Source organism: Opisthocomus hoazin, chromosome 4 (assembly GCF_030867145.1).
Source record: "Opisthocomus hoazin isolate bOpiHoa1 chromosome 4, bOpiHoa1.hap1, whole genome shotgun sequence".
Lineage (NCBI taxonomy): Eukaryota > Metazoa > Chordata > Aves > Opisthocomiformes > Opisthocomidae > Opisthocomus > Opisthocomus hoazin.
The window spans coordinates 11,680,643-11,693,387 of NC_134417.1; positions in this window are offsets into that span (position 1 = coordinate 11,680,643).

Sequence of the window (12,745 nt, forward strand, 5' to 3'; positions counted from 1 at the left end):
CATCCCAAACATTGCAGTAATCAAAAACTCTCTAGTTTTAAATACTTTAAGTGATTTAGTCACAGCTAAGTAATACATTGATAATACATTGTGTTGCTCTAAGTAGAAGAAGAATTGTTCCTTTTTTCCTTTTAAATTTGCTTTTCCACTGCTTTATATACTTAATTTTCAAGTGAAAATCATGAAGAACAGCGTTACTTAGGATTAGTGGATAACTCTGTTCATGAATTATGAGCATATAATTGTCTGGCTTTCGAAGGGACACTTTTTGTCAAGTAGTTTTAAACAATATAAGCTGAATTCTGACTTGGGCTTTTAATTGAGAGGGATGATCCTGGAAGATTGTGAAAAGCAGAGGAGACTGAGAGGAAAGAGTGATGTGGTTCTATGGCAGCTTTAGGAGAGTGCTTCCAGTGCAGACAATCAGGGATTTTATTCCTCTTTGCTCCCATCTGTAGAAAGCTCTCACAGAGTGGTATTAGGCTAATATATTTAAGAAACCCAGACAGAAAACTTTATTGTATATGCATTTAAAAAAACTAACCAACCAAACAAAAAATGCCCACCTTATTACAGCAAGGAGAGACCTATTAGTGCTAGTGTCATGAAACCTTTGTCCTGAATTGGTACACCTCAAATCCATAGAAATGTCATTTCACAAATCCTCCAGAGCCATAAAGCAATACTCTGAAATGGCTGTAGGTTTTCTAGTGCATAAGTAATTTTTCAGTATATACATGTTCCCAGATGGGAAGAGGTTATGTATAGACAGAGCCAGAATTTAATGTCATGTTGAAATCATATATCTACTGTGATACCAGGTGTTGTAAATCTGGATTTTTCAAAATGTATTGTAGTACTGAGATCTATGACTTCAGGACATCACATGCACGTGACATTCGGTTATTTAGTTTTAGAAATGTTATAGTGTCAATAAATCTCAGCAGGATGTGTATCCGTGAGATACTGTAATGTTAAGTGTTCCATGAGTCATTCAAAGCAGCACATCAGAAGTCTGATAATGCACAGTTTGGCACAGTGTATGACAGAGAAGAATGTGTTAGTTTGAAATTATTTTCTAAAATTCTCTATTTCAGAACATGGACAACTTGTGTTTGCACTATGAAGAGACAGAACAGAGTAAAGGTTGTTTCTGTATTTCTGTTAGCATTTTTCAGTGTGTCTTTTAAAAATTATTTTCAAATTCTTTTAAGGGAGCTGTGAAACGCTTGGTTCTTTTCTTTTTCCTGCCACTGTAAAGTTCCTTGTTAAACTTTCAGGAACAAAGTTATTTTAACATCCTGCTTCACCTTAACAAAACAAAACCAGTGATCCTGAAAGATTTATGTGTTTGGTGAATTGTCTTATTGCAGCCAGTGATGCTATTCATGTGAGTAAACTTAAATGTATATGCAAGTGTGCAAGATCTGGGCCCAAGTCAAAAGTATTGACCAAGTCATTGGATGTTTGTAATCGAAAATGAGGGATGAAGTTATGGGAGGAAAATAACCTTGTGGTTGTGGGGTACTTAAGTTCTTGTGGCAAAAGAAAATGATGTAATTTGAAACTGGGTTTTTCTTCTGTCTTTTTTTCGTCTTTGCCAGCTCTGTGGTGTCTCACTTGCCTGCCTCTTCTTCAGGCAGATAAGATGCATTCAAGTGTTAATCTAATCTAAAAAACTAAATTGTGAACTCTGTTGCATTAAATGTCATCTGTGAAAGGTTACTGAGTGCCCTGGCCACTCTGCAGTGATTCTACGAACAGTGCTGTCTTTCCTGCCCTGTTTTACCTAGTACTGATATTAGAACTGCTTGATAATTTTAACTGAAGAAGGCTGAAGAGTGAGATTTGTAATGGCTTGAAATCTGTTCTTATAAGATCACCATGTAAAGTACCCTGGACAATGAAGAAAGGCTGCCGGCGCTGAGAGGGTGTACAAGGGAAAGCTTTCCATTGTATCTCAAGTCCAAATTTTCGTTGATACCATCCCTGTTGCCCTTACCATTACCCCACCAATTTCACAGAGCACAAAGAGACAAAATGAGGCTTAGCGTTAACCTGATGAAATCATTCTTCTCAGAGATTATTTATTAGTGGCAATAAAGCTCTAGCTGTGTACCTTCAGTTGTATCATGCAAAGGCTCAATTAGTCAATAAACACCTTGGGTTGCAGCAAATAGTTCACTTTTCCAGTGTGAAATAGATTTAGTAATTGGAACCTGCGTGCAATTTCCAGGCTATCGAGTAGTGTTGGTATCAAGGAAGGCAACTTTACATTAAGTTAAGAGCCTCTTAGCAAACATAATACTTGAAACAGATATTTCCTCAACCATAAACAAATGTCAGTAAAGAAAGCAAAATGGAACTAAGATGAGATCTTTTAGAGCAGATGCCTGTAATTGAGCAGTGTAGCTATAAAGTGATGCATGGTTTTATATACTTTTAGTATCAGCATTGTTTTTTAGAAATAAAATACTCGTAATACTGTATTTAAAATATTGTTGCTTTCACAGCTTTTAACGATATATGTATATAACATTTTTCTGATCTGAATATCCACAGCTATGATTAAGTATGGTCATGTCATTTACCTTAAAAAGTATAAATTGCTTCTTTTACACTATGATAATAATTTGTATCTTTTTATTGTTAGATTTTCAATACCAAAATATTTCAATTCCTTTATTTATAAAGTAATGAACTATAAAAAATTATTTTAATTATGCACAGTGTTTTTTCTCTATAATAGGATTTAAATTAAGATCTTAGCAACTATGGCTCATAGCACCACAGAAGTATGGAAAATCCTACCAGTTCTGGGGTTTTTGCTAAAAGCAAAGCATATACTTTTCTGAAGTGACAAACGTATCAATTTGGAAATCTATGGATAGCAGAAATTACTGGCTTTGTGTAGTGGGAGACCTGTCACTTCTAATGTTATGGGTGAAGGTCACCTGTGATCATTGTGGCTTAGGGAGTATGCTTGAAACACTGCATTATGACAGCCTTAGGGAGCTTCATAGACTCACTACAGAATGCAGGGACAGAAACTGAAAACAAATTCATTAAGCATATGACTTCTTATAATTAGGCATTGTAAGTAACTCTAAATCTACTATTTCATTTAAAAAATAGACCAAAAGATTAATGTTTCTTAGGAAATCATTGTTTGGTATTTCTCTTGACTTTCATTTATATAACTGTCTGAACCTGAGCAGAGCTAGTATAAAATTCTTACCAGTTAGCCCTCTGCATTTGCAAAAGTGTGAATAAATACTCAGTGTTCGTAAGGGTGCTTGCCTGGAAAAGAGGAAGAGCAAGAACACAGCGGGTGTCACCATGTCTCTTACAATGCAAGGACCTACATCCATGGGGAACTGTAGCCGGTGACATCTGTAGGTAGCACCATTCACACCATTGTCTTGAGTTCATTTCCTTTACTTGACATGGTATATTGTTCTTACGTTTGTCCTGCATCTGTACCCTCTTCTGTCACCTCCAGAAGGCTGGCACAATTCTGAACGAAGCCATTTTAGCTTTCAGCGAAACTTAATTCTGTAGCTTGGACAGACAAAAGGTGCCATAAAGAGTAGCTGTCAGCACCATTTCAGTCAAGCGTTACTCCAAGTGGTGAAAGGCGTTGGGTGGGTGAATATGGGAAAAAAGCAAGAGTCTCTTTGAAAGAGCTTCTGGATATGTTCTATTCCTTTTCCTCTGACCACTTCGGCGCAGCTGCAGTGGTTAATTCCTCCCTTTCCTGTTGACCAAGTGCAAGCTCAATCTGTTTTAGTGGTTATTTTATCCTGTCTGTGCTCTTTATCCATGCTTTTCAGTGTCTGAGCTTTGTTAGTAGGCCAATTTCTTCCAAGGGTTTTGTTTTCTGATTAGTGTACACCAACATGGTGCTATTGCAGTGTTTGGTAGAATGACTTACGAAGAAAGAAAATTTTCATTTTTCTTCTGCACACAAGCATTACTTGAAGCTAAACATAACTAATTAATTTTGACATGTGTTTTATCAGAGTTCTTTCTTCCCAAACCTACATGTTGGCCTGTGCGATTCATCTGAGTTGTTCTGACAGTTACATTTCACAGGGTGGAAAGATACAGCAGGGCTGAATGACACCCCGTATACATGTCCTTATGATGGGAGTTCCTCATGGTGAATGTTCCTGTGATTCATGTTTTTATAAAGAATGCCAAAGGGATAACTATGGGTATATCAGTTGTCATAATTTGTAGTTCAGTTAACAATCGTGGAGTAACTGTTTAAAAAAACAGCTATTGTACAGGAGTGTTCAGTGTGTTTGCTTTACAAGACTTCATGCAAGCCTGATGTGGGATGTGCTAAACATGTCTCGTGACTTTTGAATTGCTGGGGTAGAAGGTCTGCTGCAAGTAAGAACAGATCTGTTGGTAAACAATCCTGTCTGCAAGCATTCCTACAAAAGTAGTTGTTATTCTGCCTGAATACCTTTTGAACAGGGGTGAAAGCTTGGTTTTAACTACACTGCTAGCCTGCAGTGCTTAGTTACATGTCCGTCTGTGGAAATGCATTGATGGAACTACAAAGAGATTAATTGTTCCGATACCCTGGGCTTCTCAGGAGGACATAGAGCAGATCACCGTAGTGGTTGCTTCTGAGGGCTGGAGCTTGCTGCTGACATCATCAGCATGTAAGTCAGGAGTGTCTTTGGTAATAGGAAAGCAGAGAAAAAGAAGTCATGTTTCATGATGCCATGAGTCAGTTCAGTCAAACTGTTAAGAACTGCTTCTATAGAGCAAATGACAGTAGAGCTATTTCTTGATAGAAAGGAATGATCAGAGTGGAACTGGTGAGATAATCTTGGCAACAATGCCAGACAGGGAGGCCCCTAAAGCATTCCTATTTGTGCACTTCCTTGTGTGAAGGAATTAAATTAATAGTAAAAAGTACGGATAATTTTTGTCATTATCAGTAATAATAATGTCATGATCATAAAGAAGAACCACTGGAACCAATTAACAATTTAGCCTGTTCCTCTGTAATAAACTGGAGAGAGATGCATGATTTACAAACAGGCCAAAACCAGTTTTGCTTCTATTCCCAAAATACAATACCAACAGGATATCGTGAACAACAGGAGGAAACTCTGTTGAACTTGTGCAGAAGGACAGTTGACAGAACAGTAATCTCAAATATGGTGTCTGGCTTGTAAATCTGTTTTATTCTGTCCTAATTATGCAAGAACTATGAAGCTGGTTTGAAAACAGTCAGTAGGTGAAGAGGTTTATTCTGATGAATACAGGAAATTTTTCTTTTTGTTCTTTTCAAAGTATCTGTTTCTTCCCTTCCTCCAGAATGACTTCTGTGCTGTCCCCCATTAGGACTTGATATATTAATGCTTTGATAAGCGACTATTTTTGACCACAAAACCAGGATGGAGTTGGTAAAAACAGAGCTACCTTGAAAATCGAATGAGAGATCAGCAGTTAACCAGTAGGACTGGTGTCCAAAAAGGTTATAAATATGAAATCAAGATATATTGAAGATTAGGCTACAGTTTAAGGAATATTTTCTTTAAGCAAAGAGGGGCTGATTTTAACTGACATCAGTTCCTTAGTATAATTAATGTACCTGTCTGTAAATAAACTATATCACTGGTGCAGCGTATTTGAATCAGCATCCACATAGAAATAAATATTCATCCTAATATTAAGTAAGGTTTGAGGAGACCAATTTAAATATCTTGCTGCCCAGAGTGAAGGCAAAGACTTAATTCTGGACATTTGATTAAGACAGCTAAGCTGTGCTGCCAACACTGTGTACAAGTATGTAAACTTTTGGTTTCCCATCCTAACATACTGAAAGTGAGAAATTATAGTGCTGAAATCTGGAACCTAGCATCAAAATACCGAGCTGTCAGAGCACACTTGCATAAAAAAAGTAAAGTTTAAGGCATTGCATTAAAAAGGGTGAACTCTGAGAGGCTGCGAAAAGGCTGTGTAATGATTAGATATTTATGCATCTATTGATACTCAGATCTGGTTTTATTTAATAAATAGTAAAAGCAGCAATATTCTCAGCACTTTTTTAAGAAATGTGGGCAGCTGTTTTCTATAGCTGTACTGCACAACTGTGTTTTTTCATCCTGTACAGAGGAAGGAATTAGAAAACATGCTCTGTACTAAATGGTAAGGATACTTTGTATGCCGCTTAAAATACTCTGATAATGATACGTTGTTTGATACAACCTAAGAATCAGTAGTTTCTCATGCTTTCATCTTAGTATAAGACATCCCATGATGAGAATTCTTCTCTGTTAAATCAAGCAACGGATAAATATTCAAATACTGGTTTTCCTGAATTCCCCCCCCCAAAGGTGATTTTTCTCATTTCTGCAGCTCTGTGGTGAGCACGTTTTTGCTTCTCTCCCCATCTCTCTGTGTCAATACTCAATCAAAATGTTACATTCTTTTTGATATAATGGAAAATGTGGTGACAGATGCTGTATGAAAAGTCCTGTAGTTCTTGAGTTCATGATCCCAATCCAGGTTCTATTACCCATGAGAACTAAAACCGAGAATATACTCTTATATTCACTCCTTCTAAAGACTCTTACGTTACACCGGTTCCAGGCAGGGAATGAAATAAAGAAATGGATAATCTCTTCAGAATTTTCTGTATGCCTTGTACAGAGAATTTAAGCATGGACCAGAAAACACTCACAGTTCCAGGTGTGGGGTGTGCTCAGATGGTTCCTAACCAAATTTTACTTTTTTCTCTAAGTACATGAAAGTTGCTGGCATTGCAAATGTTGATCTTCTTACTGCACAAAAAATATTTAACTGCCTTTATTTATTTTATTTATTGAATAAAATATGACCCTGATTTTCAGGATTCCATATATTGTGTTTTTTTAAAAAAGTTGAGATTTACCAGATTTAAGAAACTGAACTCCTTTGAAGTGAACTAAATGTGTCAGTTCTGAAACTTGGCCTCCATCAAATCTGGTGACTTAGTCATGATACAGTTTACACTGTAACCCTTAGTGTTTATACCAGTGATTTCAGAGCAGTTTCTAAGCAGATGTGGAGCACAAGTTCTTCCATATTTTGCATATCTTTTCTCAGTGAGATGAAGATATCTTTACCGTAAAGACTGAAGTCAAAGGCTGGCCACAGATACCATATGGCATGGCTTTTAGTTCTATTATGCTAATAAACCCAAGAGGAGATGTGTGATGAAATTGTCTTCTGTGTAACAATAGAGCATAAATTCCGTGCACCCCTTCAGCCTTTTGTCCCAATCATATTTATGCAAGGCTAATTAATTGAGGGATTAATCAGCTACAGGTATATGTTTAGTCCTTGGTTAAGAACTAAAATAGAGGGAAAGTTTTTAATTTGAGAATTATAAATTAAAACAATAATGGAAATTGCTGCTTTTGAGGGGAGGAAGTTGTAATTAGTGAGCTGTATTAGCAAACATCTTCCAGTTTTTGTCTGGATGGACACAGGGGTAATTTGTTATTCTGAGATCCACGGAACAGCCACTGCTCCAGACTATAAACTGTTGGTTTGAAATGACTATAATCTTGACATTATCTGAAAAATAAATATTTTAAAATCAGTTAAAGACAGGATATACAGGGCTTTGAATCTTTGTTTCAATCAGGAATGGCAGCAAATGTATTAATTGTGTTTTGTTCCTGCAGTCTTCCGGTAAGGAAAAAAATAGACTCATTCTGTAAAAGCTATTATTTTAAATGAACAATGTTTTTTTTTTTTTTTACAATAGCAAGAGAGGAAATGCTGTTTGAATATTTTTTTCATTGCAAATACATTCTAATTAGACCAAATGAATATCCTCTATTAATTTGTTTTTTCCTTTATATAGCTAGCAGACGGCAATTAATGCTTTGACCAGTGGAACTGATAAATAAGAGAACGAAGAAATAATGTTTCAGACTTGGACATATGTCTTTGGGTCACCCAGATGATATGAAAATATTTGGACTGCTTAGAAGAAATTAATTTTCTTTCCAGCAATAAGTGAAAAACACTTAGGTAGCCTACAACTATAAAGCTAGAACTACAACATCTAACTTAACCATGCGTGCTAAGGTAACTGCAATGAGTTTTGTGTATTCATCTCTAGAGGGATGGTTTACTTACCAGTTTCTCACTTGCTCAATGTACAATTTAAAGATTATTGCACAGCCCTTTGTATACTTCCCTGTTTCTAGTGAAAACATAAATGCTTCTGTCGGCTTAAAGGGCTTCTAGTTCATTGAAGAAGCAAAGCAATGGGGAGGGAGCCACCGAAGGAGACACTTGAACAGCTTGAGAGCACAAAATATGTGCTCAGTAGAACTCCATTGAAAAATCTTTTTATTACAAGAGTCTCTGTGGTCACAGATGCTTATCTGTGTAATTGTAAGTGATGCCCTAAGGATTAAGGCTATTCCTGTTTGAAGTTCAGACAGCAAGCATTTTTATTTACTTTGTGCTTAATGTCAACCCTTTTTAGAGCAGGAAAAAGTCTTATGAAAGAGAAAGTTAGAAAAAAGTGGGTTTTAACTGTATAGTAGGAAACGTCTTTAGGCTTGCATGTACCCTTATGAAACAATGTAGTCCCTCTTCTCTTATTTAAGCAACAGCCATGAGCTCTAGTGAAGGAATACTTCATACTTCCAGATGCCAAAAGGATTCATTCTGAAAAAAGTTGTTTAATAACAAAACAAGAAGTGTACTGAACCCAGCACTACTTGACTCAAACTGCACACAAACTTAGAAAAGTAAGTAACATGAGAAGGAATATTTTAATGAATAGAAATCTTAATCAGCTAATTATCTTTAGAAACTGATTTATTATGTATGATTTGACCCAAAAGAAGTGGAAACCATATGTCTAGCAAACAGCAGAGTATGTATGTCACGGTGGAATTTTATCTATGTTGATATTATAGAAACCAAGTTATAAAATAAGATGTTCTAATTTTTTTCAGAGTTTACAATTCTAGCATTAAAACCAGGAAGTTTCTGTATGACGAACAGTGGAGATCGTATCTGACTATTCAAGACATCCACTATCGGGAATTTATCTCCTGGGTTTAGATTTTAAATGAGCCTGGCTGCATTTTTCCTTCTACTAAACTGTGCTGTTGAAGAACAACGCAAATAACAGAGCACATTCTAAAACAGAAAAGAAAAAACTGCAGCTAAATTAATTATGACTAAAGTAATTTTAGGAATTAAATTTTCACTTACTAGGAATATATATCATCATACATCTTGTGTATCATTTTTAGCTGATTGTTATATTTATGTATTCATACATGTAATTTTCATATAATGTATCATGTATGTATTTAGCACGTTCAGCTGACAGACCCCCGAGTCACCAAAGGCTTTAAAGCAGACATACTCAGCCTTTTTTTAAAGTGAACATGCCGAAAGGAGCCAAAAGCTTCCCGTCTCTGAAGTGAGATGGTATTGGCACACAAAATGGCAACCAAGAGCAAGAGAGTTCTTTACAGAGAAAGCTGAGACTTATCAATGGAGTCCAATTAAAAAGTTTGCGAATAGCCTCCTGCCCAGTGTGCCTCACGGGGTGAATCCCTCGACTCCATTTGGGCAGCTTTCAGCAGCCGCCGAATCTGTACGTAATTCACACAGCTCCCCGTTATGTTCCTAGGGAAACACCATGCTTGCTGGGTCCGGGTCTGAGGCTTTTCTCTGCTGTAAGCGAGCCCTTCTGTTCCTTTCAGCTTTCCTGCCTGCTGTTCCCAGCTTGCTGCCCCTCTGCCTGCCCTCCCCACCCTCAGCACCTCGGCTGCTGCTCCGGGCAGGTCAGTGCTTCTCCAGGCAGCCTGCTGCTCCTCAGGAGGCTGCAACCAGAACGCAGGAACGGGCAGTCTACCCCTCCGCTCTCCCTGCCATTTAGCCAAGGCTCACACGTAGAATCCGTGCGTAGGCCAGAAACAAATGAGTAGAAGAAACCTTTGTCCCACCATTAACTCTTCAGTGTTATTTTTCCACCTGCATGTTAATCACAGGGTGAGAAATCTGCCCCAAATGTAATTGAAACGGAAAGATGACAATGATAAAACCAGTAGAATACTCACAGCTTTGTAAATAAATGCAATGCAGGAAATTCAAATTATTTTTTTTGCACAAAGATACAAACTTTTTCCAAGTTAGCAGCTGAGGATTGCAAATGAGGTTTTGTGTCTTTCCCCTGTAGAAATGGCACTAACGGCAAAACCTGAATCCCCACTGCTTTCCCCTAGATCTAGAATTTCTTAGGTCTGCGTTCAAGAATGCTATTTAATAATAATTACTGACTGTTTCTTAAGCTGCATAAACAATTCCTACTCCCAGCTAAATACAGAGTTTCCAGTTTGTGGCTTATTTGTCTCCCAGTTTACTCAAGGGTATGTAGATAAGATGAACTAGGTTTGTATTTTGGTAATTTGAATTCTTAACTATTAAGTGAAGAGGCCTAATTTAATACAAAACTTTGAAATCAAGCCTCCTCCTGAGAATGTTTTAAAATACAGAATACATATTTACAAGACATATATTATAGCTGCCCTACCTAGACTTCACTGTGGTTATTGACGTAATGACTTAGGATACGAACAAAAAAATCTGCTCTCATTGAGATCGTCTCAACCACTTGACAGTTATCAAAGGGGAGGGAACAGGTATAATGGGATTTCATGATCAGACTTCAGGCAGATGTTTAATATTTCCTGGTGTTTATTTGAACACTGTTTTGGGCAATATACAATGGATTTGAGAAATCTGCTGTATAGTATACGTTGTGTTAAGAATATGAATTCATTGCCTGCTGTTCTCTGAAACAGCCTATGCAAATAACCATTTCCTCTTCAGTGACTTCAGTGTTTTAAATGTGATTAACTCTGTATTTTTCTGCCGTAGTTATACAGGGCAACAGCAGTCATTCCTCTTGAATATTGGTTAATAACCTTTAATAACCTTCTGAACAACTTTCTTCTATGTGCCAAATTTCAGTCATCCAACTTGACATGAAGTGGAAGGATAGCAGCTTTACAGCAGCCTTAACGCTACGGGTGGTGTTAATGCAGTGACTGACTATGCTTAGGGTGTGTTTAAATGTGAAGAACACAGCACTAGTCTTTATAGCACATACGAAGTATGGTTCCTTCATCAGCTTCATAAATCATCTTCCACACAGGGAAACTGCACTGTGGTTTTGGCCAGAAATTGCAAGTGGATCTGCTCTTTAGGATGACTGTAAGTACTTTGTTTTATTTGTATTATGGAATTATTTAAAAAATTCAATTTCTGTGGCCCCAAATTTGCTAACGAATAGATCTCTTAGATGTAGTCAATATGTCTTTGGATGGAATGTTAGAATGTGCAATTAGGATTGCACAAATTACGCAGATGGGCCTTTATTATAAATGATCTTCTCTTTCTTCTGTTAGCAAACAATTTAGTAAATAAATAAAACCTGAAGATTGATGGTATTACAACAACAAAGTATCCATTACAGTTACAGCAGCAGAGAACAGCAGTAAAAAGGATGTAGCATATTTCCGTCTATTTTTGTAGTTAAAGATTTTATTTTCTCATAGGCTCTGTGATTATAACAGACCACTTTTTGACAGAGTTTTCTTTCACATGTTTTCCATGGACTAAATCGTGCTCCTCCTGCTCAAATAATTCCATTCCTGTACAGGAGGTATCCCGTTCCTGTGTGCGCAGCATCTCCCCATGCACAGGGGAACAGGGTGGGGAGAAGACACGGCAGTCTTACTTACTATGTGAGCACTGGAGTGTGGATTTTTCTTGTCTTTATCTGCAGTATGAATCTGAAAAAAACTTCACCTGAGCCATTATATATTTAAAAACTTATATTTTACCATCATCTGGTAGTAACCACGGTTGCCTTTAAAGTATGTACAGATCATTTAAATGTACTAGCTTAAGTATAGTTTTCTTTCAAAGGATTGTATCTGGCAGTAGGAAGTAAAATGAACATTTTTAGATTGAATTATGATTAGCAAGCAATGGAAAAGGAAGCCTGTTGTATATGTTTGTTTAAATGTGAGAGAAATTGGAAAACACAATTTCAAAATAATTAAAAAATGTTTATCGGTGGCACTTTTGGGAAAATGTGCCACTGGGAATGAGACCTGCAGGAGCCTTCAGAATCAAAAGAAATTAGCATATGCATCCTATGTAGCTCTGATCCTTTTTTATATTATTCCTATAGTGTTTGTTTATAAAACTAGATTCTAGATTATAAAGTTTATCTACTGTCCTTCCAAAACCACAGATAGTTAAAAATCAACAAAAATTAGTTGCAAGGAGGTTATAATTTTGTTTAAAATTATTTAATAATTTGCTGTCAGGGTAGTATAATCTTGAAAAAAACCCTGTAAAACAGTCAGACCAAAAATAGAGAAATGGTGGAATTCCCACACATTCAGACTAGAAAAAAAATGCTGACTTATTTTCCATTTTCAGAGTTCTTCATTCCAACTTTCTCTTTCAAAATCATAAACAGATTGACTGTGTAACATAGAAAGTTAATATTATCTTAACTTGTAAGTCTTGTGACTTTGTCTGGGCATTCTACAATTGTACTCACTGTAGGGATACTCCCTACCAATGAATCTATCAAGAACAGATGGATGTAGGACTTCACTGAAAAAACGCTGAGCATCTTCAGCATCATTTACGGTTAATGAGAGATGAAGGTCGTTAA